Genomic DNA, 27264 nt, shown 5'->3' with positions numbered 1-27264 from the left:
CACTAGAATGTAGCTGAGTTTCACCAACAAATATGGTTGAATACTCTCCTGGCAGTCTATCACAGCACCCATGCGCTAGCCGGATCTCCAAGAGTCACTAGCACAGACTTAGCCGCCCCTAGCTTCCTCATACTGGCTAAAATTCACACACTCATTCTAAATGTCTCTTCTCTATTCTCATACCTCGGACTCTGGTCCTCCAAGCGTGTTCCCCCATAGAGCTTTGTGGCCATACAATGGTATTAGGCGCTATACAAATGACATATAATATAACATTCCGAAAGCCAAAATACACACTGTAATCCCACATCCCAGAGGCAAAGGAATTGTGTTCAAATGGGGTTACCGGTACAAGCACAATTTTTCAACATTTTGGTAGTGTCCACGTTTACGCTTTTCCCTAGGGAACTCCTGAGTCTGAGGGGACCTGCTGTGGTTACACGTTGAGGTAGGCATGGTCCCTCCACAGAATTTTCCACGCCTTTTTGCAATCCGCCGTGCAAAATGAGTAAGTGCCGCCTGCCACATGGAAACCTTTAGACTGGATTCCTATGGAATCAATCTGCTTTCAGAATCCACATCATTTGTTCCAACAAGAAAATGCATGCTGCCGCAAATGCTTGAGTATTTGCATTATGGAGCATTAACTTATGATCCGCCCCTCCCCTGCCCCAAGCAACTTGTTAAAAATTATCTGCCTGGTTAATTGAATGTAGACTTCTGTGCATTTTATTAACCGTACTGCTCAACGATAATGAGCACCAAAGTGTTAACAAAAGCTCACTTACTCATACATTAATAAAACGAAGAGTTGTTTTTTGACACAGTTCATCCAATTTAACAAAAGTATGCAGTTTGCATGGAGAAGCATTCGTGGGATGAAGAACTCGCTCTTGACGGAGTCTAAGTGAAGATGATGCAGAGGAAATTGAACATATTGTAACTGCTGCAGAACTGAATATCTTGCATGTTCAAGTTCTGAGATTAGTGTGTTGTGCTTGTCTAAGTGGGTTTCCCACGGTTGCCTACAAATTCCATTTGAGGGAGTTTGACCATAAAGAACGGGTTTGTGGTGCTGTTCTTCCAGAGTAGTGTGTGTAGAGAAGGAGAACTTTTTGTGGTATTTGTTTGGAAAAAACTTTGTAGCGTGATTAATGGATCAAGCGATAGATATAGGAATAGGACAAGAGGCCAATTTCCTGCAAAATAATTAACTTTAAATACTTTTTCAGTATTTCCCCCCAAAATTGTATTTTTCAGAGACTAAATGGTTGGCACACCTGTTCACAATTCATGGTAATGGGAGTCTGTAGAGGTCGGTGGGCAGATTGCTGGCACTCTGAAGGTGTTTGAGGTTGTATTTGCAGGTCATAGTGGCATTTTATTCAACAAGTGAACACTTATTTAGGCTGTTTGATTTTGTGGTATGGGCGCTACTGTTCACATCTGGTCTATACAGTCCTTGCCCCAAAACTGGACTGTTCCAGGAGTATGTGCGAAGCTGCTCCTTTTATCAGTCTTTCGCAGAGTATGAACTGTTGCTCCATGCCTTTGAGGCTGCAACAGTAACATGTGATGTGTGGCCCAGTAAAACTCTCCTGCACCAAACAAAGCATTATTTGAAAACATTGACTGTGGCAGCCCATTTTAGCATTGTCACCAAGATGGTTCACAGTACAGTTAAAGTATAGCATGGGCATCAGAGACTTGCTCATTGTGGAATTGCAGAGAGGGGCAGAGGCCGTGTAGACTGGAAGGGATGGAAAAGGTTCAGGGAGAGGAAGGGGGGTACAGCGTGGGTAAGATTGGGGATACAGGAAAAGGCTCTGCTTTACATCAGGAGTATGAGGGGTGCTGTAAGGGAGTAGTAGGCGTGAAGAGCCTTGAACGGTTTCAGAGGGCCAGTGGAGGTTCTGGGGAGGAAAGAGAGGCACAGGGGCATCCACTGTAAAGAAAAAAACATTTGGAGAACAAGCAGGTTGGTACACTAAACAATGTAGAACTGCTGACATGGACACTGGAGACAGTGGGTTTGGGGGAGGTGGTGAAGGGATTGCGGCTTGCATGGAGGAAGGTGAAGATGGTGAACAGAACATGTAGCAACGAGTGTGGTGTGGTGTGAGGGAGAGAAACCGTGAAATGAGTATAGAGGGCATCAAATGAGATGGTGGGGGTAAAACATTTTCCCCTCATACATGGGACCGATCCAATCATATGCATGAATGGGCGAGGTGTTAAATGAGTAGGATTATTGGAGTGTTGTAATTATAGATTTAATGCCGTCAATGGACAGTCTGTGATTTAATCAGAGTCGTTTTTAGGAAATACATTTTTGACAGTGTTTTCACATAGAACCGGCTGCTACATGTATCTGGGTGGGATTGCACCTACTTCTCCATTATCCAAATGCGGCAAATAAGACCAATGTTTGTATATGCTATATTTTAATAAGCCAGAGGCTTAGGGATATTATTCTCCCGTCATAGAGTGCCAACGGGTCCTGTCCCGGCTGTTGAGTTCTTTAACATTCCCACAGCAAATGTCCCACCAAAGATGACTCTGGAAGATACAAAATGATCAGCTGAAAAGTAATCTACTCTTGTTAACGCAGCAAAGGCAAGTTCCCAATATTTCATGGAGAGCCCAAGCCCTGAGGAAGAATCCTGGGACACCATGTGGGAAGCATGCAAGGGCATCATAAGGTGTACGTTTTCTACATACTGCAGGATCATGGACTGGGTCAGCCTTGCAGACATGACGTAGGGCCCCTGGCTCCTGCATAATGTATTCTCGGTTAAACAGGGTTCACAAAGTCACACAGTGGCTGGCTGAGAGAGTAGAAAGGGGAGCATGCCACTGTATCGCTGTTAGAGGTTTCTTATGGTCCAAGTGTCGGTAGAGGCAGCGAGAGATGACGTAGCTAGGAGAAATACTGAAACATTGCTGCAATAGCTTCTATATCCCAAGTATCAGTCAACTCTCTCACACCTTTAACATACACTTTCAAACCCAGCAGGGAGTCCTGAAACCAGTCTGTCCTGTTTTCAGTCAGCTCTGTAATGTCACAGTGGCCTCCCAGAATGAGCTCGGCACCTGGATCCTGCAGCCTTGTGCTTGTGCGCCATTTTGCTTGCTATGCCGGATGGATCCAGATGGATCACCACTTCCAGAGCTTCAGACGGCAGCATTCCCAGGGGATCTTCAAGGGCTGCTTCAGTGCCCACTCTACGGCCGGAGATTAGCCTGAGTACATCTATGCAAATGAAAAATGTTAGGTGCTTCAAGAAGTGCGCCGGACCGTAGGCATAATTGTTTATTAATTGTCCTTAAATAATCAAGACCTATAATATTCAATCTAATCCAAGATTAGTTAACATTTGTCCTCGGGTTTATGTCCTCGGGTTAACACGTGTTTTAGCCCCTGCCCTTGTCAAAACCGAACATTAGTTATCTCATTCCCGATGGTCTGCTAATGTATTTCATCAGCTTAAAGATCTCTTCTACACAGCTTCCAGTCACGGGTTAATCCCTGGTTGTTCGGTTTCATGGAGAGTATCTCTGTGAGAATGAGATAACTAATGTCTGGTTTTGACAAAGGCCAGGGGCCGAAACACGTGTTAACCCGAGGACATTATTTAAAGGTCATTAATGAACAATTATGCTTACTGTCCGGCGCACTTCTTGAAGCACTGAAGATTTTTCATTAATTCACAAGATGGAGGGGGTGTAACTTCCAGGTGACTGCAGGAGCAACGGGCATCCCCTAACTTTTGACCTATGGCACTGTGAAACTCAATACCCAAAGTCTAGATCTATGCAAATGCTGCCATTACTGTCAGTCCTTTCACCCGCAATCCCAGGTGATATTTCTACCCCAAATCGCAATTCCTTAACTCTGTAGTGCTACCTGAGATGGACGCAAATTCACTTGTGAATTAGTTGCTCCAATAATAGCACAGGGGGCAGCTAAAGCAATGATGTCCTTCCCATCTGAATAAAAGCCCTAGGCCAGATGGCTTGACTGTCCCTCTTTCTATAATATAAATGTAGAGACATCTAGGCAGAAACCCTCAAAATCTTTTTAATGGTTTCACAGAGAAGAGTGCAGTGGCACAAACCATGTCTCCATGGTGGCCCCCATAATACACAAACCAGCAAAGACCCATTGGATAGCAGTCCTTACTGGCCCAAATGCCTTCCGCACCAAGATGTGAAATGAAAATATTGGACTTGAGACTGAAGGTGCTTCTTCCATAAATGGTAGACATAGATTAGACTGGATTTGTTGAAAGAAAGGTAAATATTCAACAATATTAGGTGATTGTTAGACACAGCAGACCTGGTCTTTAAAAATAACGAGTCATCATCTATGGTGTTATTGGTGCAAGGTGGCATAACGTTTTTTAACCAGATTAATTGGGCCTATATAAAACTTGTTCTTTAAATATTAAAATGTTGCCTCGAATTTTCTGAGTGCCAACCAAAAGTCCCCTAATATGAAAATAAGGATTAACTCCGTGGTGACGGGCAGTATACTTTTGCACAAAGGGACAAGACTGAATTGACCGATGTTCCACCTTGATGTTTACTCTGCCACTTGAACCATGTGCTCAAAATTAATTGAAAATCCTCAGATAAGGGGGTATCGAGCAGGAGGACAACTCCACAAACTTACTCTCTTCACGGATGATATTGCCACCATGCAGATGGGAGATGACAAGGGCTTCAACAATTGTTCTGAAACTTGCAGCAGGGGATGCAAGGCTTGACTTTGAGGAGGATTGCAAGTTGGTACCATCCTGCTTAGGTCTTTTTAGTGATGTTAGTTTTGAATGAAAGACTACAGTCTATGGTAAACAAAAGTATTTTGCATTGGGGGAGAGTTGAGGTGTGAATTCGTCAAGCTTAATTTCAGTCAGCCAATTCTAGTCTTTGCCTTGTGTCGTGAGGTTTCCTAGAAGAATGAATGTGTTCTTTGCAGGGGTAAGCTTCAGGCGGATGCTTCACATCCAAGTTTCGATGATGGTCAGACAGTGCTTCAGTGGCTTGATTTCATTGTTGCAATTGATCTTTGGGTAAAGCTGTGTGTCATCTACATATTGGTGTACCCTGTTGTTGGCATTGGCGCGAAGAGTCCTCTCCCCCTTTCCCCCACCCCCCTGTGCTTCCACGTAGAGGTTGAAGTTGACAGGGAACCTAATGGAGCCTTTTAAAACTCTGCAGGTTTCTGGGTGACACTGGGGTCTGTTTAGTTAGGCCTTTCTGGACAAGTTGTACTCTGTTGGGCAAGTATGCGAAGAACCAGTGCAGCAGGTCTGTTCCATCCACTGCTTATGGCAATGATGTTGAGTATGGCTCCATGGTCAACGGAATCGAAAGGCAGCAGAGAGGTTGATAAGATGACAGCTGGAATGTGGTGTGAGTACCTGGGCATATGATTGCAGTACTCTGAAAATGCCTATCAAATACGTTTTTAACAGCACTTCAGCACAAGGAACAGATTCGCGGACATGCACACAGTTTGTTACTGCTTGATATAGCTAGCTCAGAGATCCCAGGAGAATGTGTATTTGTGGTGGGGAGGGGCAGGTAGTGGGTCGAAATGGCCATAGGAATTAACATGACCATGGTCAGGCAGTGGGTCAGTATATAAACATACAGCCACGTACAGGTGGTGCCTAAACTGCAACCAACAGCGGCCCATCACTTAAAAAGATAAAAAGTAAACTTTGTAAATGTAGGCAAATACATTCTACCAGGCTCATGGAGGTAATTATATGGATGCTGCTGAACCAGTGCAGCCAGATTGCAGTCTTGGAAGCCTACCTGGTGGCTAACCCATAATCAGTGGCGCTTACATTTTATATGCCATTTTATGTATAAACATTTGCTAAATGGGCTTGTCACTGGCTCTGTATTGCTCCATATACCACCAGCATAACTTAATACTCATGTAGGTGCAAGAGATACATTTGCTACTTCTCGATACCTTTGGAGACTACTAATGAGCGTAGGGATTTTTTTGTTTTAATCATATCAATACATTTTTTATGTTGTAATCCATAGGAATGAGAAATGGAACTACTGCCAATGCTGCGATCATAGTTGCTGGAACAAAATTAGTTTTTCTTAATTTGTCTTTGATGAAATTCTGTAGAACAGAAAAACGTGTCCTGCAGAATGTAGTCAAATTCCCCACGCACTTGAGGCCACCAAATAGGTCTTTCAATGTCTACAATTGAATCCGTGGTTCAGGCTATTTCAAACTTATTGTGCTATTAGATTTAGGAACAGTTCTAGAAGTACTATTATGGCTCCCCTTTGCTGCCATAGCAAACCATCTGCTTCGATGAACCACACAGTGGCCAAGGCAGAAAGAACCTGGTACTGCATCTCAAATATACCAAGTATCTAGTTCATCACGTCTCATTTGGGCATTGAATGCATGTGATGGCTAAATCAGTTTTATAAGCTGGTTAGAATGAGTAAAAAGAGAAAATAATGCAAACTGATTCTGCTGATGCGCACTCAGCAGTGCAGTCAAAAAATGTGGCAACAACCAGTGTGCATACACAGAACGTTCTAGATCTAGTATTTATTTCAGTTGCTATACAGGATTCTATCCAGTTTCTTAACCTGCCAGAGGAATTTGAAGGCCATATCAATGTACAATATTTGTTGACTGATCCCAACCCAGTGTATTGGACCGATTGGAGTACCTGCTTGGACACAGCCATCATTGGATAAGAACAGTTCCTTTTTGTCGAAGTCATGACAACGGGTGGTGAAACAGCAACATCTTCTTTCAATCGGTCAAAGTTGCTGGGTGATGATTAAAAAAGGGCAACTATATGGTAATGTTTTCTGTAGGGGACTTGCCTTAACACCTCAGGGCAACAAAGTGGGTAAGAACCTGCACCATCCATTCTATATGCTTAACAGCCACAATGGAATTATTAGTTCAGCAGTCTAATTCAGAAGGAACTACTGCAACATCACCTATAAAGACCACACATGAGCCCAAAATCAGAAGCTGCAAGTGCTTCAGAACAAGCATACAAGAGCATTTCTAAAGCTCAAGAAATGCAAGCACAGTGCCATGCTCTTGACAGCGTTTTATTGGTTAACCATGGAGAAAAGGGTAAAATGGAAGGTGCTGTGCACATAGTGGATGTAACTACCCAAAGAAGGTGGCAACCCACTCTTATCTCTTCCGGAGCAAGTGTGACAGCCAACCCGTCCTCATCAACCTTTAGAGGTACAATAGTAAGGAATATGGAGGAAGGACCCTTAGAATGCCATTTGCTGCGCCATGGAAGAATGAGCCGTCTCTTGGAGAGCTCAATAGAGCCATGGACAATGCATGAAGGACTTTAAGATCTTTCTGTTAAAACAGGGATTGGCAACTGCCTATTCAAGATAGGTCTCTACCAACACTTTCAGCAAGGTGCCAGGCTTGGTGCTCACTTTGATACTCCAATCCACCCAATGCAGCCTTCTCTCCATTAAGAAAATGCATTAGCCCCCATCCCCACCCAGCACTGCCAATCTCTCCACCCGTGACCAGTTCACACATTGCTCTTGAGCAACCGTGCGGAGGCATTTTGAGCATCACAACAGTGCTTCACCCCCCTCTAGTGGCCTTCATTAAAATAACATTTGCCTACGAATACCATGCTTTTTTCGTTTTCTTTAAATGCATGACGGCTGGGGGCCGCAGTGAAGCCAGAGAGGGACCCCTTTACTTGTCCCTCACTAGCAGCGGCCTTAGCGGCAGCAGCTCTCTGAGCAAATTGGCGCCCGCTCCCTGTGCGCCCCTGGTCGGGGGGTAGTGGGGGCAGGAAGCAGCACATTTTTTTCTACCTCCCCGCTCCGGCGCCTCGCAGGGAGCTAATCACTGGAATAGGGCGTCCATGCTAATGCACGAGTGTCCTATTCCAATGCAAAACGCCTAACTCAGCGAGGAGGTAATCATGTGAATAGGGTGCTGATGCAAATGCCCCGGGCGGGCGCATTTAGTAGGAAAAGGGCATCTGCCGCGCCTTCTCCCACTACGCCAGCTTGGGGGAGCCCTTGAAAGACTGCCCTGAACTGGCGTGGCAGGGGGGCTAATGGCGCCCTGGGGTGCACAGCACCCCAGGCGTTCGCCTGGCCGGAACCTGCCCTAAGGCCGGCCCTGCTCACTCCCCCCAACCCCGCCCCCATTCCGTGAGCACGCACCTCCGGCTATGCTCCCTCACTTTCCTTCCCTGTGCGCCCTCTCTCCTCACTGTACACTCTCATCCACTTCAACTATTCTTTCTCTGCTGTCGCTCACTCTTCCGTGGTCCTCGCTTGCCTTCCCTGTACTCTTCCGGTCTCCACTTTCTGTGCTCTGTCGTACACTCACACCTGCTAACTCCTCCCTCTGAGGGCATGGTTCCAACCCCCCTATGTGCCCCTTTATAAACTTAAATATTCCATGTGGAATATTTCCCCCCAAAAAACAAATATTTAAAATATATATATTTTTACATCAACTTTTTTTTTTGTTTGCCAATGGGTTCTAATAGCTTTATAGACCTTGCCCTCGGCCCATACCGTCGTTATGGGCCCTCAAACCTTGTTAAGGATTCGCTTCGCTCGGGCCATTAACTCGGTCTTCAGGGCCCGTAACGCCCAGTACGGCCCTCGCTGCAGGTCTATAAAGCTTTAGTAATGTTTAGAAGGCTAGCAGAGCAATGGCTAGATATAGCCTCTTCGAAACACTACAAACGCCTTGCACAAACAATAGTACTCCTGTTAAGATGCATTAAATTCTAAACCTACAACGGCATCAGTTATGTGCTAATCTTTCTTACATTATTAAATATTTCGTTATTTTACATCTTTCTTGATCTTTCGGTTTTCCTGCGAATGCTGTCATGCCAGGAAATTACTTAAAATGGCATTCTGTACCCTGCTTGGATGAAGAGCGCAAGGCACAATGGTAAAATCAAAAGTAGTGGAATCATTTTCTGTCGTGAATGCATTTGCTTGCAGTGACCAAGTCACGATATTTTGCTGCAATTAAAGAATAACTACTTTAAAATAGTTTGTTGGATTTATTCACGGATGTCTGTAGGAAGTGTTTTTACAGTGTTTTCCTGTATTTGTAGAACAATCTTTGTCGTTTTATGTCCGTTGAATGCCTTCTTAAACAAGTGGTAGCTGTCGGGGGGGGGGGGCTTTTTTACAGTGCCATGAGCATAATCAAATACATTTTTAAAAGTTTGTTTATTTATAAAGCGCTCCAAACCCAGAGGTATCTGGGCGCATAACAGGAATATTCAGTTTCTTGGTTACATTGCATACATTTTAAGGTTACGTAAAACACAAAGTTACAAAAAAAGAAATGACACAAAGTGTACAAGAAATGACATAAGATATATACAAAAGTTATTTACAGAGGATGAACATGATACAAGGTACACTTTCCAGGGTCCTAGTATCAGAAAGCTAGGACTGTGGTTGGGCATTGGCGGTGAGCAAGAGTTTGGTGTTTTTCCTGAAGTTGTAGAAGGATTGGTCTACTCTTAACGTTGTAGGTAAGGAGTTCGAGAGTTGGGCGGCCAATACGGGGAAGCTGCTACCACCTGCTTTTTTCAATTTGAATCTGGGGACTCTTAGGCAGAAGGAGTTAGATGTTCTCGTAGGTCGTGAAGTGCTATTGTTGATACGTTTCTCTGTTAGTGATTGAGGGGCTGAGTTGTTGAGACATATGTAGGTCATGGAGACTGTTTTAAGTGGAATTCTGTCCTTGATGGATAGCCAGTTATTTTTCCGTCTGACTACTGAGATATGTTGTCTTCTGGGAATGCTTAAGGCTGTTCTTAATGCGTTGTTCTGAAGTATTTGGAGTTTATTGGTGATGTATTTGCATGCACCTAAGTACAGTGCATTACAATATTCGAGTTTTGAAAGTATTAGAACTCTAGCCAGAGTAATGCAACTTTCTGTAGTCGGAAATGGTTTGCAAGCGTGGATCAGCTTACAGGTATAAGCTGTCGCCGAAGCCGTAGCCTTAACTTGTTTGCGCAGGTTTAAGGTAGAGTCTAGGTAAAAGCACAGTGTTTTTACCTCTTTGGCTACCTTGATGTCAATACCATCAATGTTGAAGGAAAGGTAGAGGTTGCTAAGTTTCTTCAGAATATTTGGTTCACCTAGAAGCAGTAGCTCCGTCTTCTCATCATTCAGACACAGGCCATGTGAGTCCACCCAAGTCTGAATGATGAGATAGATTTTGTTAACCAGTGCCAAGTCTTTATCGTAGTCGCCTCTCAGAGGTATGCGTAGCTGGGTGTCATCTGCATAATTAGTGTAGGTGACACCCAGAAAGTCTAAGTCATCAAACCATGGTTTGGTAAACACATTATACATCGTATGCGAGACACAGGATCCCTGCGGTACTCCACATGTTATAGATATAGGGTCAGCTGTTCAAGAGGAATTGGATTCATGCTGTTTCTTCTGTGGAGAAGTGGGCAGCTGTAGACAAGTGTTTACAAAGCACCTTATGATCAACCAGGTCAAAAGCGGCTGACAGATCCAGTAGGAGTAGTCAGTCTGGTTCTTCAGGTCAATTAGAGCTGTTTCTGTGCCATGTTGGGGTCTGAAGCCAAATTGTCGGAGTCCTAGTAAGTTGTTAGTCTCTAGATATGCTTGTATCTGGATATAGGCTGCTTTATCAATGATTTTCAATAGCAAAGTTACAGTTGTGATGGGTCTGTAGTTGGTTGGGATGCTTGGGTCCAAGGACGGTTTCTTGAACAATGGGAGTACCCAAGATTTCTTCAGATTAGTAGGGACAGTGCAAGTGCTGTATGATTAATTAAGGTAGTGATGAATGGTTCCTGAAATAGATGCCAGGTGGAAGATGAAAAGCTGAAAACGTTATCACTGGCAATCTATTCTGCTGCCCCACAGGATTATCAGAGAAGGCTGCCAGATGGTTGGTGTATGTCCCTTTTTTGACCTATTGCTCTCACTTAGGGCACCATGGAAAGTTGTCTTGGTCAATCCCTCAGGGAATGTCTCATCTTCAGTGAGAGAATGAGAGAGAGGGAGAATGAGAGAGGGAGAATGAGAGAGGGAGAATGAGAGAGGGAGAGCATGAGAGAATGAGAGAGAATGAGAGAGAATGAGAATTGGGGAATCTGATTTCTTCTAAGGGTGGTCCCCAAGGGGATAAAGGAGGAAAGGAGAATCAAGAATTGCTACAAGAAAATAGCGATGAGTGATGGATAATGTAAGAAAATAAGGTAGAGGAAAGTGAAGCAAAGTGGGTAAGAGGAAGTGTTTAAAGAGGTGGAGTGAAGAAGCCTCAGGAAGTTGAAAGATGAGGTAACAAAGACGTGAAGGGAAAACCTTAGGTAATTGCAAGGAGGTGACAGAGGAGGCAGTAGAAGGAATTGAAGAGGTAAGGTGGAGGACTGTTAAGGGACTATGAAAGGGAGCAGTAGAAATAACTGAGGAGGTGAAGTTTCAGACCAGCGAAGAATCGGGGCAGGAGATAAGAGTTGTGGAGTGAAATCTTGTTAAAGAAAAGGTAGCATGTGTAAAGTACAAAGAGAGTAGTACACCTAGGACCAGTGGACTGCAACCTTTGGCTCTCCGGATGTTTTGGACTACGACTTGCATGATCCCTCCCTGTTGGCTATGCTGCCTAGGACTGATATTGAGAGTAGTCCAAAGCATCAGGAGAGGCAAAGTTTGCAGACCTAGGGAGACAGATAACCTAGTGATGAGGCTTCAGGGAGTGAGATTTCAGTTGAGACTCCAGGGAAGAGAGCGAGATTGCAGCAGGCTGCTACAGGAGCAGAACATAGAGAGAAGGAAACAGGGAGGGACATGGTGGGAAGCCAGCCGTCATCCTCTGGCCCTAATCCATCCTTGAAGGCATGCACTCATGGCCTCACTTATAGGATCCACACACTGGCTAAAATTACAGAGCTAACTACCTGGCACTGAGAGCTGTGGAAAAAATAAATTTAGAACTGTGGGAAACAGGGTGCAGGAACAGCTTAAAGCACAGGATTGTAAGCTTAGTAGTTATTATGTGGATTTACCGGGAGACACTGTGAGGAATTGCCATCTGACAAGGGTATAGGAGTTCTGGCCCTGTTAATTCTTATTAGCAAATAAAATGTTTCAAGTAATTCCATTTCCGGAAGGAAAATCTGCTGATCAGATTTCCATTTCATAAAACTCCATGCCAAAAACCTAGTGTACACCTGTGCACTGCTGCCTCAGTAACCTCATGGCATCACCTTCCCTACACGGGAACAGAGCAGGCTCAGGTCACAGGTGCCCTCTTCACAGATGCAGTGTTAGCCATGACTCTGCAGCAATGGGTCTGCATTTAAGATATGCACCCCAGTTCCAAAAACTGCATAACTCTGAGTATTGTGTCCTAGTGGCATGTATTGTGTCCTAGTGGCATGGTAAACTGCAGATATAAGCAATGCCCGAGGTAAGGGTATGGTGGCCAGCATCTCTCATAGTTACCCCAGCCACATTAAATTGATATCTCATATGTCTGCCTGGTGGGAACAGTTCAGCTCTGAAAGGGTTATGTTTATTTCTTCCAGACAAGGCTCACCCTGCCCATTGGCAGGACTGTTGCCTTGGGGGATTGCCTCGTTGTAAGGGCAGGTAACACCCTTTCCCCAGAGATAGCCACTCCAGAGGAAGCTGGCCTAGGAACAGAAAACAAAGGGCACACCCATTCACAAAGGTCTAGGCCTCGCAACATGCTGCTGCATTTCTAGAGGCCTGTCATTCTATTGAGAAAGAGAGTGGTGGGGTTAATGGATCCAGGAAGACATCTGGACAGGTGAGGGGGGTGGAGGGGTTGCCATCTTGTTTCTCCCTGCCTCTTTCCTGTCACCTACACTTCCTGTAGCACAAAGCACTTTGGGTGTGATTTCAGAAGGGCAAAGTCCACTCTTTCATGAACAGTGAATGGACCACTAAAACAGGATAGGTTTAGTCCAATAAACTGCTTGATTTTGCCTTTAAAAGAAAGGGTCCCCACCACTTCTTGGAATCCTCTCTGAATCCAACCTTGAATAAATATTTTGCTGGACCCTGCTGAGTGAGCAGTCCTTTTTTTTATTTTTTTTTATTTGTATTTGGTTAAATGTTTAACCTTTTACAAAAACGTAAACCTTTACAATTTTACAAAACCAAATATCCAATTCATAATAAACATGGATATACAATATAAAAGAAACTTCATAACAAATTAGCACACATCTCATAAAATTACTAACACATTAAACACTAAAATAGAAAATAAAAATGAAGGGGGAGGGAGGGCAAGGGAAGGAGAAAGAGAAAACATAGACCTGAAGGGAGTCTTAGTGCAGTCAGTTTGAGTTTCCCTGTGCCTCTAATAGAATACTAATTAACATCATCTCCAGCTTTGCAAGAACTGTCCCCTTTAAAATATTATGTTGAATCTTTCCAACACCTGCACTACTGCAATTGTGAGGGCTTGATTCTGGCCTGAGATTAGCCAGTCCCATAGCATTTCCGGCACATGATTCTCAGAGTGCGTACCAAATCTGGCAAATACCAGCGATCTTATCTGCCATGCTCTCTTAGTCCATTAGCAGGTGTTTAAGTGTTTATTTCTCTGGGGATTTGCACACAGTACAACAGATTTTGTCAAGTCCCTCATTCCTCTTTTTGATAACACCTCCCCAGTTGGAACGATATTTAGCCATAACCTAAAGTTTTTTCTTATTTTGCAATCCGGGAACTTCGCTAAATATTTTGGAATGAACCCCAGTTTTCTATCCACTGTCAGTAATGAGTTTTCATCAATATTGTTTTACATATTCTCTATTGTATGGATCCAATCCATTGTAACAATAGCTTTTTTTGCTTTTACTGGATTCTGGATAAATGTTTGGAGGTCGGAGACCGTTTATGACCCTTCCATCTTTGCCAAGCTACATACCACAATTGGGACTTTGCCTCCAACTCATACAAAACTACTGGTATCACTTTCGCTTTGTAATATTTAATTAGGGGGATAAGTGAGAATCTACAATATTTTAACCCAAATAAACCAGGTCTTCCACTCTTATTCTCTGTCCTCCCATCTCCCAAGCCGAATAGTGGACCCTTTTTTGCCTATGCCTAAAGACCATTATCCTGGATTTGGTGGGATTCAGGGCAAGGCTGTTCTCTTTTGCATAAGAGTCAAGTTTATTCAGGAGACGCTGTAGTCCCACTGCTGTACAGTCTAGCAGGACCACATCATCAGTGTAGGCCAGCCATTGAACATTCAAACCATTGATCATCGTACTGGCCAACGCTGATGATGCAAGATATTCCCCTGCGTCTGCCAGATAAAGATTGAAGAATAAGGGAGCCCTTATGCATCCCTGCCTCACCCCTCTTTCAACTTTGATGGACTCAGATAGGCTCTCCTCATCGTCCAGGCGGACCCTGACTGTGGTGTTCCTGTGGAGCTCGACCAGCATTGACAGCAATCCCTCCAGCATGCCCCATGGTCTTAATTTTGCCCATAGGCGATCCCATAGGAAGTCCTTTCTAAAGTCCTCCAGTTGTGAGGTGAAGGCAGGTATTCCAAGGCAGAGGCAAGTTCTGTCCCTAACCATCCCCAGGGACAATAGGGGGTGAACTCTGCTGCTTGGCGAAGTCTGCATCTCTGCAAACTACCCTGTTGCGTGGGACCTCACTTTGTGCAGGACCCATGAAGGTGTGTGCTAACCTCCTCCATGCTTGTGAGCCAGAGAAACTGACTATTCCCACTCCAAGACCATGCAGACCCTGGAGTGGGACTCGCAGCTCCTGAAAGCCTGAACAGCAAAGAGCTGTGTGTTTCCAACACCAACCCGCTGTGAGCCGTGATATAAGTGTGTACGATGTCGAGCAAACCTCCAGGACCCTTCGAAGCTGCCTTTGGCATTCTTGGGTGTCTGAACCACCATTAGCTGTTCAAATCCGTTCGCGGTCATACCATGCCTGCTGAAGCACGTCGTTGCATCGGCTTGAACCAATGAAATATCCCTGCCTAGCATTGCTCGAGTCACCATTCGAAACACCAGCTTCATCATCGCTGCTCCTGTAAATCGATAGTCCTGACCCTGGTGTCCCCCCGAACAGCGACCACCGAGCTTCTGTATCGAATCAACTCTCCTGCACATCCGGCTGCCAGCTCAACAGGCGTCAAACCTAAACTGTAGACCGGACCTGGTGAACACCAGATCCACACAGCTCAAGTAGACGCTTTACCTCAGTTACCTTCCGTTCAACCCCAACTCGATGTCAGCTAGCTGCTGGACCATGGCGACTGCCACATCCTCGACCTGAGACAAACCCACAATCAATGACAAGAAGCCTGTTTCAATGGTGTCGAACCACCCACACTTTTGCCCTGGTATTCTTAACTAATATCTGGCCCCTGGTCCATCTTTGGTCTCTAGAAACTGGATAGGTCAGTTTAATCCCACTTGCAACCCCAGGAACATATCCTTTGAACATTGGGGCCTTTTTATTGCCTTCCCATTATGCAGGGTGCTGCATCTATTCTATGTTTGCATATTCTTTGTTCCTTCTACAGGGGTGAGTTTTTACAGTGTTTTCTAGTTAGTTATTATTTTACATGGTGTGTTTTGATTTAAAGTATATATTTTGATAGAACTTTGATTGGACATTAATTTATTTTGGACTGTCACACTTGGCTGTTAGGTTTGCCATTGAACCACATTCACACCCCTCTGAAGAGCATAGCCTTCCCTCTGTCAACCTTAACACAAAAGGCGAAGGAGGTATATCTTAACTGTACCTGTTTTACCTTCATGATTTTGTTGGCTCTGGGATAGCAGAAGTGTGAGGCCTGAGTGGGTGCTTTAGCCTCTACTCACCCTTGCACTCCTGCAGAGCAGAAGCCAATTCATCAGACACACTCAGCCATGTACTTACTGAGAAGTGTAAGACCTTTTGCTTAGAAACCTATACTTTTCTATTAGTAAACCTGGGTGAATCATATTACACTCAATTGTCCGATTCGGATTAATCCGCCAGAGCATGCCAAAGAAATGAAATGCCAGATTCAGACATCGCACTAGGATTTGGCCAAGAGAGTCATAGTGACGCCAGATTCAGATACTCTCGTATGGAATTTAGTCAGAAAACGAGTTGGGCAGCTTGTATACAGAACCAGCAACTTCCTGTTTCCTTTGTGTGTTAAGTTTGGCTACAGGAAGACGAGGCAGGACTTATCCACACTAGGAATTGGAGAAAAACATTTTTGAGGAGTTTGGCAGGACTTCCCTTTTGTTCGGGGACTGTTTGTGTTATTCGAAATTTGAAAAGTGTTTGTTTTTAGCTGGAACATTTTATTTTTGTTTCCTTTGTGAGCCAAGTATTCAGGCAGTTTATTTGGAAAGCCATTCTTTGCTTAGCTGCGAAGCCTTTTCTTTTGGGGTGATGATTTGAGTTGGAAAACTTTGTTGGTGAAACCGTCATTTATTCTGAATTGTGAAGCTGATTTATTTCAAAAGCCATTTTTGGTTTGTTAGGGAAACCTTTGATATTTCAGTTAAGAAACGTCATTGATGCAGGGTGGGGTATCTGATGTGATGCCGTCTGTGCAGGAGGAGTACAGCGATCTGAATCAAGTGAACATGGACCCCTTATCCTCCTCATTGGAATCTGAAAAGGGGGAGGCAAACTTGATCAGCATTCTATGGGTGAGGTACACAATCTGCCTCCTCGAACAGATGATTATGATGATGCTGTGTGGGTGATGAGGGTGCTACGGAGGACGATGGTGGGAATGGTTGTGACACAGTTGGGGGTGGAGCCTGAGCTGGTGGCAGAGTCAGTACCATAGGGGTGGGGAGGGAGAGACAGTGCCATGAGTCAGGGAGAGGCACAGTAGTACAAGGAGGGCAGGAAGACACCATCCTCTTGGGCCTGGGATTACTCTTCGGCGCTTGATGGGGTTTCTGCAGCAGAGGCTGAATCTGTGGAGTTTACCTTGTGCCTGGGGTCAAAGGCCATTAGAAGGGGGATAATCTCTACTACCCATTCATTGGGTGCCACAGTCTTCCTGAACCATCTGTGATGTGTAATACAAGTTCCACCCTCTCCAACCCTTTATCATCGATGCTGATGAGATTGCAGCAGATGCATCTCAGGATGGCACAGGGGAATGGTGACGCCGTTGTTGGAAGCACAGCCTTGTCCATGCAGTGAGTGAATCCTGCTCTTGCAGTGATTGGTTGGTACCTACCCACAAAAGTGCTATGCCAATCCCAAGTCCCAATTCCGAGAATATCAGGCACATGGTTGATGTCCCCAAGGGCGGTGGCATAGACATTACCTGCCAGATATGGACACTGTGCCTAGTGTGTGGGCACATCTTCATCCAGGGAGAATTGGTGCATGATGTGGTAATGGCCAGTGCAAAGCATCATTTTGAGAAGCACATTTGAGAGGTTTGCAGTTAAGGTGTGGAACTATATTTGTTGTTGTTTTCTTCCATTCCTTGAGAAAATAACAAATGATTACAAAAGATCAAAATAAATCTAAAAAACAAAATATAAATACCTCAAAAAATGCCATGTTAAACTTTGTTTAATTTGGTGTAATGTTTAGCTGTCAATGACTACATTCAATTGAGGGTAGATATTTGAAAAGCAGGTGCCCTGCTTCAGGATTCAGCATATAATTCTTTTGGATAGGGATGGAATCATGATGCTTACTGTGACTTTAGTCTCCCTTTACTCTTTTAGATTGGTGCTGTACCATTCACTTGTCTTACGATAGAGCCTTTAAATAGGTAATTATATTTCCTAACACAGCAAATACTAATAGGTCAGGATCTTAAGAGACTACCCTGTGACAACAGTGTAGTATGCTATGCTGAGATTTGGTGATGTTTTGCAACGAGTCAGAGAACATGAAGGTACTCTGCTCGCTCAGACTTGGAAGTGGTTCAAAAAGCAACTCTTCTATAATTGCTTTAATGTCTCGTGAGAGAGATGCATACATTTAGTATGTGACCTCAACCCTGAAGAAGAGAGGAGACCGTAAAATTCAGGCTGTTCCCTCTCCTCACCCCTGCGAGATATGAGGCATAATCATTTAGGCTGTGCCTTTACTACAGCGAGACATGCATAGAGTAAAAATTTGGAAGAGACCTACTATTGCGTATGTGCCCTCAACCTTGAAAGACTGGATAGACATAAACATGGAGTGTGAGAATGACTATTCAATCATGAGAACATTCATAGTAAATTGATCATGCACACATGTTTTATGGTCTGGACAGCGGCACACAAAATGCAGCACACTTGGTACTTCACACTGTGGGCAGACGCTTCATTATAATTGTTTATCCTCACCTCAGTCACCGCCATATTGACCACCACAATACAATTTAATCTCCAGAGTCTGATCTAGTATTATCATGGGAACCAGAGTTGCCGCCCTACCTTCTTCTGCCCAGGTTGCCCTGTCCATTTAGATATAGCTTGTTATCCTCTGACTAAACTCCGATCTACTGCTGACTTGAGGATCCTTTTGCTGTGCTTGCAAAAGCAGCTGTATATCCCCCTACTCAACTGGGATATGGTGCTCATTCATTTTAATGCCCATCAAGTTTACTTGACCTACAGAGACGCTTCTTCTGTGGTGAGACACAATAGTCCCACCAGCACTAAAAACACACTGACTGTACACCAACTGGCTAGCAGCTTAGGATGTTAATGGCTTCATGCACCATTGCTGCTGGCCAAACAGACGTCTTGCTTGTAGAACCAATACTGCAGTGGGTCATCGTCTTTGCAAAGCTGGCATGTGCTACTCAAACACGCATTGACTATTTGTGTAGTTGTCACCATATTATCGATTCATGTTGCTCACTAAGGCCTAGACACATTGAAGAATGGAGAATATGGAAGTGGGTCTTACATGAGTGTATATTTGATCATTGTGCACTATACATGGGTTGCCCCTGCTCCTGACACAGGTGCTACATAAAGACAGATGTTTTACTGGTCATTGGGTATTGTGATGAAGCCAGGGAATTCATCCCTTCGTCCCAAGAGGGAGCCACCCCTTTTTGGACTAGGGAGGTAGGCCTGCTATGTTTAACACCCCCTTTGGGGCAGGGCAAGCGGGTTCACACTGTGGGTCACTGCCCTCCCCCCTAGTGATAAAGTTTAAGGAAGGGAACACAAACTAGGGGGGAAATAAAGTGACCAAAGTGCATTGGTAATTTAAAACAGTAAAACATGTGATTATTAAACACATAGTGATGGAACAAACATACCAAAAGTAAAATTAAAAACCAAAGACCACGTGGGAATGCAATAGCACACCCTCAAGCCCGCCTATAAATGTGGACAATTACATCCAATCACCATTATTCAGAGCATCCACCCTGATTTGTTGGCACAATACCCCAATCCTATTGATCTGTTTCGGTCCTCACTACTAACAAAATTCTGGACCTTCCTCGGGTCCACCAGAAACGCAGTTGACAGGTGGTCTGGTAAAGCTAATACACTTCTCTGTAGTAGAGCAACAAACCAGCTCCTGGAAGTGTATTCTATAATTCTGATCTTGGATTCCTCTATGCAGAAACTTCACAAGTCTGGCATTCACATGTCCTGATATAGATTAGTAGGCAACTTTAAACAAACCAAATGAAAGATAAAAACCAATGAGCATAGATCCAAAAGCACTTGGAAAGCATGACGCACATATTGTGTTCCCAAGCATCAGTGACATTTTAACCATTGCGTACTGCCAGAAAGGCCACTGTTAGCTTCCAAGGAGTTAGCCACTTTCCACCACCTGCTCCCCTTTATCTCAGATGAGTCCTCATGTGTAGCTGGTATCCTCTAAACCTTGCACATGCAAAGTGGACTGTTGCTGGGCAACATGCAACTGAGCGGATTACTTTCCTTGTTCGCTAGTAGAGGGGAAGGTGACCCAATGTGCTATTCAAACAATCTGTCAATAAGCTTTATTTCACCAAGTTGCCATTAAAGCAAACGTCAAGAATATAAAAGTGGGAATTAGCGCTGGTGAAATCAATAATGGGAAGACATTGAAATGAAACCTCATATACATTTGTCACCTATCTGCACGGAACATATGTTTAATTTGGATTCAGGACTAAATGAGTCTTTAAAGTTCAGATAGCCAGTTAATATTGTCTGGTTCCCATCATACAACATCAGGGTTTGGGGGATAAAATGCCTGCATTTCAATGTTAACAGACCTAACTATTGTGACAGTCCTTATTGTGGATTCACAAAGTAGCTATTACAGCCATGCAATCAGGGTGTGGCCTGCTTTTACTCCCATTTCCAGTCAAGTGGACTTTCCTACCTTCTGACCTGTCTAAAGCCATTCATACGCAATAACTACTGTATTATTCAACACATGTACAGCTTTGCCTAAAAAGTAAGTCGAGCTGGGCAACAACAACAAAGGCGTATGGAAGATCTCCTACCATGATTACGCCAATTTAGCAGCATTGAGCAGCTGTACTCATGAATGGTTACAATGGTCTTTCTGACTGTGCTCAAATGGCTTTCTGAGGGTGGGGTGGTGCATACACATTGATACATCACCACTACCTTGTGTTTGGATGCTGCTAATTGAACTGGCATACACAATGCTTTGCTGTAAGACTGACACATTCCAGTTCTGGGTTCTTCATACTGAGTGTGTGTTGGCTGCTGAGGGTCTGCTGTGTAATATGTTGCTCCCAGTCTTCTGCATGTCGTTGCTTTGTTCCAGCAATGATGACATGCCCAGATTTGTCCCTTCCTTGCCCTTGCCACAGGATACAACTTTCCTGCACAGAGTGCTGGTGGCAAAATGCTGCTCTTGTCTTGACCCTATACAAAGAAATTTCACACCGTAGATATGCACTGTTGACTCGCCGTAGATTGAGCAGAGAAAGAGGAAACATGACCATCCTCAAGGCACACAGGTGGTTCTGGTAGCTGTGATGGTCTAGTAGGTACTGTTGTTGATTGACATACACCACTGCTACCTCAGGATCTCAAAGGTGTCCAAAGTGGGTGTACACAGAACAAGTGCTTTGTGGTGCAATTTCGGGCTCCTGAACATGTACCAGGTGTTGTGGTGGTAGTAGTTCCCTTTTAGGCAGATTGGTCGTACAAACCTCGCTCTGTGCCACTGCTGGTGTTGTCCTCCATCTCGGTGCTGGTAGCAGTAAAAATAAAAATCTCCCAGTGTTCCATTATGAAAGGGAGGGGTGTAGTTGACGTCCTGGTCATCCTCTTTACTCTCATCACCACCCACAGCCATCCCCAAAATCAAAGCTAGATGAGTGGATGGGGTGGGAGATGCAGTGGGTTTGAGAAACGTCCTGCTCCTCTAACATGGTAAATGGGGCATGCCTCTGCTGCCCTGACCTACTCCTGAGACCTGCATATCCAACCCCCCCAACGCATCCCCTCCGCCAAAACAACATCAGCTTTTTCTGCCACATATTCCTTGGCAGTCTCTTAAGCTGACATCCCTGCAGAACTTGGATGTCTACGCTGGTTTGTTGATGCACGGGATGCATCCCCAGCTAGATTCTGATCTTATAGAAGTTGTGGTTTCGGCTGACTGCACTGAAGTAAGAAAGAGCAAAGTCAGCGATGCCATTGAAGGGCTAGTAGCTATTCCCACAATCAAAGTTTGAATGCTTGCAGTACTTGTTGCAGCAGTGGTTAATATTCAATTTACAGACATTGACTGACATACTTTTCTACTACCTTAGATACATGCATCTCCAGCAGCTACTGTTTCTGCTGTGAAACCATGCAACCTTCCAGGGTGCCGTCCCCTCCCCTTCCACATTTGGCCTTTGGATCTGAGGACTTCTTAATTGGTGTTGCTTTTTGCCTAAAAGACCACATACATTGGCAGCCCTTTTTTCAAAAGGGGGTAGTGCTGTATGATCACTGCCAACAGTGTTTCTGATCCCCCCCAAAAAATTCAATTACTTGTTTTGTACAAGAGTGTCCCCATTCAAACAAGCTGGACCGGTGCAAATTCCTCCCCTGGACTACTGCTCAGTGTGCTCTTCTAGCGCTTACACAACCAATCTGCCACTAATGCCCATCACCTATGATCACTGACACCATCTCCATCAATTTTTCTGACACCCATAAATTATTCAGTGTTCCACCAAAGCAATTCACCTACTTGTTTTGTGTGCGAGTGCACCCGTTCATAAAAGCTGTCCCAGTGCAAATTCTTCCTACAGCTCAGACACAGAGCCAGTCGGCCACCCACTAATGCCCACCACCTGTGACCATCACCTCCACAATGTTTACAACATTTCCACTGTTTTCTGTTCTCCCAAAGTTGCTGTGAATGACATTGTTTCAACTGCATGTGTGTGAGTGAGTGTTCAATGAATCGGCCCAGTACATGTATGCAAAGTAAATTATTGCAGTGTCTGGCAGACAAAAGTGAAATCTCTGAAAAATAAAACCATGGGGGTCATTACGAGTAGGGCGGTAAGGTATACCGGGAACCGGTAAGGAGACTGGTACCGGTAATCCCCTACCGCCCTATTCAGAGGTCCTTGGAGGGAACCGTAAGGAACGTGTGGCCTGACCACACGTCCCTTATGGGTCCCGCTAAGGGACCAGGGGGCTAATAACAGGCTAGCCATTCGCAAACCCATTATTAACGCCCTCCCCATTCCCATTGAGCCCTATGGGGGCTCAAGTGGGAATGGGGAATGGTTTGTTCAATGGGGACTTACCAGTCCCGCCAAGGTCGGACTACACCGGTAAGTCCCCATTGAACAACACCGGTGCCGGACCCGTTATTGGACACAGTCATGGCGCAAATAGCGACATGACTTCCTCCAATCTCGGAATGAGGCCCCATGTCCAGTCAGTCTACCACTAGTGCCCACCACCTGTGATTACCATCTCCAATCATTTTGAAAGTACTCCCAAAAATGTTTTTCCCCAAAGTTGTGGCAAGCACATTAAATTCAACTGCTTGCGTGTGAGTGCATTTTCAATCAAGTAAATTGTTGCGTTGCGTACAGAGAAAGTGAAATCTGAAAAAAATCCCACAGGCTAGCTTACCATTCTGTGAAATGCAATTGCTTTTAGATGGTGTTTGTAAAAATAAAAGATAAAATTATATTCTGTTGAGCACTGCCTAAAATCACCTACCCAAGTTCACTCCAATAATATTAAATGCAGAACATGCAATGATGTTTTGTCCAAAAAGCACTACTACAAATGAGAGTAAAACTCGGTAGCTCTCAAACACCGAAAGCCGGTATTCAGTGAAATTATGTGATTTAGAAAGACCACTCTGTGGCCGGACAGAGCGGTCTTTCTAAATCGAACTGTCCGCCTCTGCGACGCACTCAAGTGTGCATAAGGGCTATCAGGCATGCAAGACCAGGGGAAGAGTTGCAGGAGTTTCAGGTGTGTGTATGTGTGTGCGTGTATCTTTGTGTGTGAGATAGTGAGAAAAGGAATGTTTGAGAAGGGGAGGGGTGGGGGAAATTAAACTGGTTGTGTGTGTATGTGGTGGGGGGAATAGGGTAGCAAGGAGGGAAGGTGGTTTCTGGAGGTGAACCCCCTCCCCCGAATAAAAATGAAAACCCTCCACCATGTACCTTTTGGGCATTTTCAAGGCCGCACAAAATTGATTTATTTTTGTCGATCTTTTTATGTGCTGCCTTCAAAAAGCGGAAAAACCACGTACAACCTAATAGCCACCCACAGCTTACTTTCCTTTTAAAATGTCCTCCTTCTCTCCCTATAAATATTTAAAATGCACAAGGCCAAAAAACCCCTACCTAGAAAAGAAAGTTACATTTCAGCTCACAAACGGCAACAAACATCAGTCACCCCCCTGAGAGATTCCGAGCGACTGCTTAAGAGCTCCAGCAGGCTTAATTATACATAGATAGGCAAATCTGCCTGCCAAAACCTCTTAAAAATTCAAATTCGGGGAGGTTGACAGATCTTGAATACAGTACAAATTCGAGATTCATATGAATAATTTGGCCCAAGCTTATCCAAGAAACACTTTTCTCAAGTGATCCCAGAGCATTAACCCACCATGGCGAATTACCAGCCTGAAACGTTGTTTCGTTTAGACCCTACTTTTTTATTTTGGCCATCACTTGTACATGTTGTTTGATAAAAGCCTAAGTTCAATGTATCCCCTGGTCTGGCTTCTTTTGTTGATTAATGTCCACTGGTAAGACCCTGTAGAGGAAAACATTTTTTCTCTCACCTGTGTTCCTACATTAATTCTCTCTCACACACACTTTCTCAACCTGCTCTTGTGCTCTCACCCTCTTTCTTCCTCTGTAACTCTCTCTCATACTCAGTCTCTTTCTTCATTCCACATTTTTTTCCTTTTTTCTCTCTAACTCTCGCTCTCTGTGGCTGCCTGCGCCCAGAGGAGGAAGTGCATTTTCCTTTTAAACCATGCTTCTAAAACCCTGCTGCGTCAGCTGGGAATCGACCCTAAAGGACTACTTGGTTTCTGCTTGGTAGATGTAGGCTCACTTTGAGGAAGACTGCATTCCCTGCTTGTGTTGATTGTTATGCCTTTCTGCTGTTCATTTACCTACTATAGATTGCAAATACAGTGTATATATTTGTGAAAACCCTCCCTCTTTTTTGTTCCTATGCACGTCTTAAAAGTTCCTCAAGCCTGGTTTTACGATACTCCTTCAATGGCTGCACTCTTGGAGGAACGAGGAGGATTGTTGACTACACTATCATTGCTGGAGTGTCAGGCATCAGACCCAGCTGCACACATTTGTATTTAGTGGAAATGTAGCTCTTGGCACTTACTTCTGAAATGAGGACCTGTTGGGAGTCATTTTCTATAATGCAGATGCATTAAACAGTTTGTGAATGTTTTGCGCAGGCTTTTTACACACCATTTCAATACTGAAGCAGGGCATAGATCCTTTTTTAGTTTGGGCTACTAGGTGGCGCTGAAAGCTCTACCTTTCAAGCCAAAACTATTGTCATTAACATAAGAGCTTCAAATATGGTCTTTGAATGAGGGTCTGTAATGCTTTCCTAATGGAAATGACATTTGAGGAGGGATACACACAGTTGTAATCCCTCCCATTCCATGCCCTCAGCCAATGTAATACCTATGGCTAATCCCACCCATTCCTGCACATCTCGGAACTGATTTTGTGAGAGCTCTTCCATGGAGGCAGCCATTTTGAGTGACTGTCTCTAAGGAAGCTCTCTGGAAACAAGCCTGCCATCTTTGATTGGGAAAGATACATGCATCTTCCAAATAAAATGATACATTTTCAGGCGATAACACAAATTCCTTTTCCAAAGTAAATTAGTTAAGGTAAGGTTAGAGATTTATAATTTTTCAAACAGATGTCAAATGTTGTTGTCATTTCTACCTAATTTTTTGTAAATAGATAAAATAATTGTAAAATATTTTCAAAATCATTAAAGAGACAATTTACTGATTACATTAAGAAATTGAGGTATTTGCCTGGCAAGTCTTGGTTTGGCTTTAATGACTTCTTGATGCTCTGGAATCATTGGCTGAAAACACAAGAGCTACAGGAGCGCATAAGCGTGTCAGTCAAATATGGCACATGAAGACGCTGGTTGTTCCTCAAAGGCGTCCCTCGTCCAAATGCTTTGCTTTATTATTTGGAGAGCAGTGGAGCACAAAATGGGAGCAAAAACCACCCACTAGAGCAGTCGAAAAGGCATAAACGTGCTATCGCCTCTCTGACTCCTGCTTACATTGCGGGCTATCGAACAAAGGAGGGGATGATGTATTTATAGCAAGGCATGAACCCGCCACACTTGGTGCTTCCCTCTGATCGCGTGTAAGCTGGAAATCGCCGCATCTCAGAGTGGAGTGCTTTCGCCTTGTGCCGTGTGTACTGTAAACAGAACGCATCTCTGCCACTCCTGGGAGCAATTTAATGGGCTGCTGAATAGCGCCGATAGATTTTCCCTGAACACAGAACACCTCTGCTGGACATGGAGGCTCTTTGCAGATGCTTTCTCCGTGTGAAATGTCAGAGGAGTCCTTAATACGGATCCATGTTGAATCTGTTGGGGCTTTCATCCATGAAGGCTGGGTTCCCATTTCCAGCCTCACTGAAGCATGGCTGGAGCAGGGATAGGGAACCTTTTCGCTCTCCAGATGTTTTTGTCTCCCATCTGTCTCTGCAGCAATAAGGATTCAGTTAAGTTGAAGCCAGAAAACATCTGCAGAGGGCAGGTGGCAGACCCCTCTCCCTAGGAATGAGAGATCCTTCTTTCACAATAGCCTAATTCGAATTGACCACCCCCTCAGGGTGACCTGGGATCCATAGACAGAATCACTCTTAGAGGACATATGTGATCCTGGGCAAGCCTCTCATCAGCCCTGGACTGGCTGACACAGCAACAATGCAGTGCCCACAGCTGCCCAACATGCTAATGCTGGCCCATTTTTTCGGTCCAAAGTCATCCACTGTAATGAGTTACTGCACTGTGCAGCTTACCGTTTTGACCAATGTTACAGACCAAAAGTGCTTTAAAGTGCACTAAAGTATTTGCAGCAGATTTTCTTTTTTTACTAAGACATGTCATTTAGGTAATACTCATTTGAAATGACAAGCAACAAATTGCCATTTGTGATTCTAGGACACGTTTTGAAAAATGTCCCGGTCTAATGCTCTATCCATAACTACATAATAAATGGTAAAAACAGTGGGGGTTGGGGGGAGCACGAAGCAAGCAGCAAAACAAAAAAAGCATGAAGCAAGATGGTAGGGCTGGTAAAAATGCAGTAAAAGATTCATGCAACTGACCTATGTTCCCACAACACCTGAAGTTAGGCAGCACAGGAACACGGCAGAGCTTATCACATGCACGAGCAAAGATTCGGCATGGATGACGGAATACAGAAACAGCCAGTCTCACTTACATTTTGGAGCTGTCCAGACTGATATATATGTCCTGCAATGTAGAGACGTTTTTTCTTTGTGTGACCAATTCAAACAGCAGAGCCCAACTTCAATTATTAGCACAAAAGAGTTTCTTGCTAAATCACAATAAGACATGTTTATGAGGAGGGACACACATCTTGCAGGTGTCTTGATATTTTACCATCCATTGCCTGCCCACAGCCATGCTTATCCCTATGACCACCCCCACTCAGTTCCTGCCATCCCCTCCCAAAACACTGCCTCAC

General features: G+C 44.3%; 1 protein-coding gene across 2 annotated transcripts in view; it reads left to right on the top strand.

Annotated features, from left to right (window-relative positions):
- Positions 1 to 27264, top strand: part of MRPS5 (mitochondrial ribosomal protein S5) — an 804837-nt gene that overhangs the window by 674895 nt on the left and 102678 nt on the right. The gene's annotated exons all lie outside the window — the stretch shown is intronic.

The sequence above is a fragment of the Ambystoma mexicanum genome, chromosome 4p (genome assembly GCF_040938575.1).
Source record: "Ambystoma mexicanum isolate Mex_15411 chromosome 4p, UKY_AmexF1_1, whole genome shotgun sequence".
Taxonomy (NCBI): domain Eukaryota; kingdom Metazoa; phylum Chordata; class Amphibia; order Caudata; family Ambystomatidae; genus Ambystoma; species Ambystoma mexicanum.
This window is presented reverse-complemented; position numbering and strand designations above follow the sequence as displayed.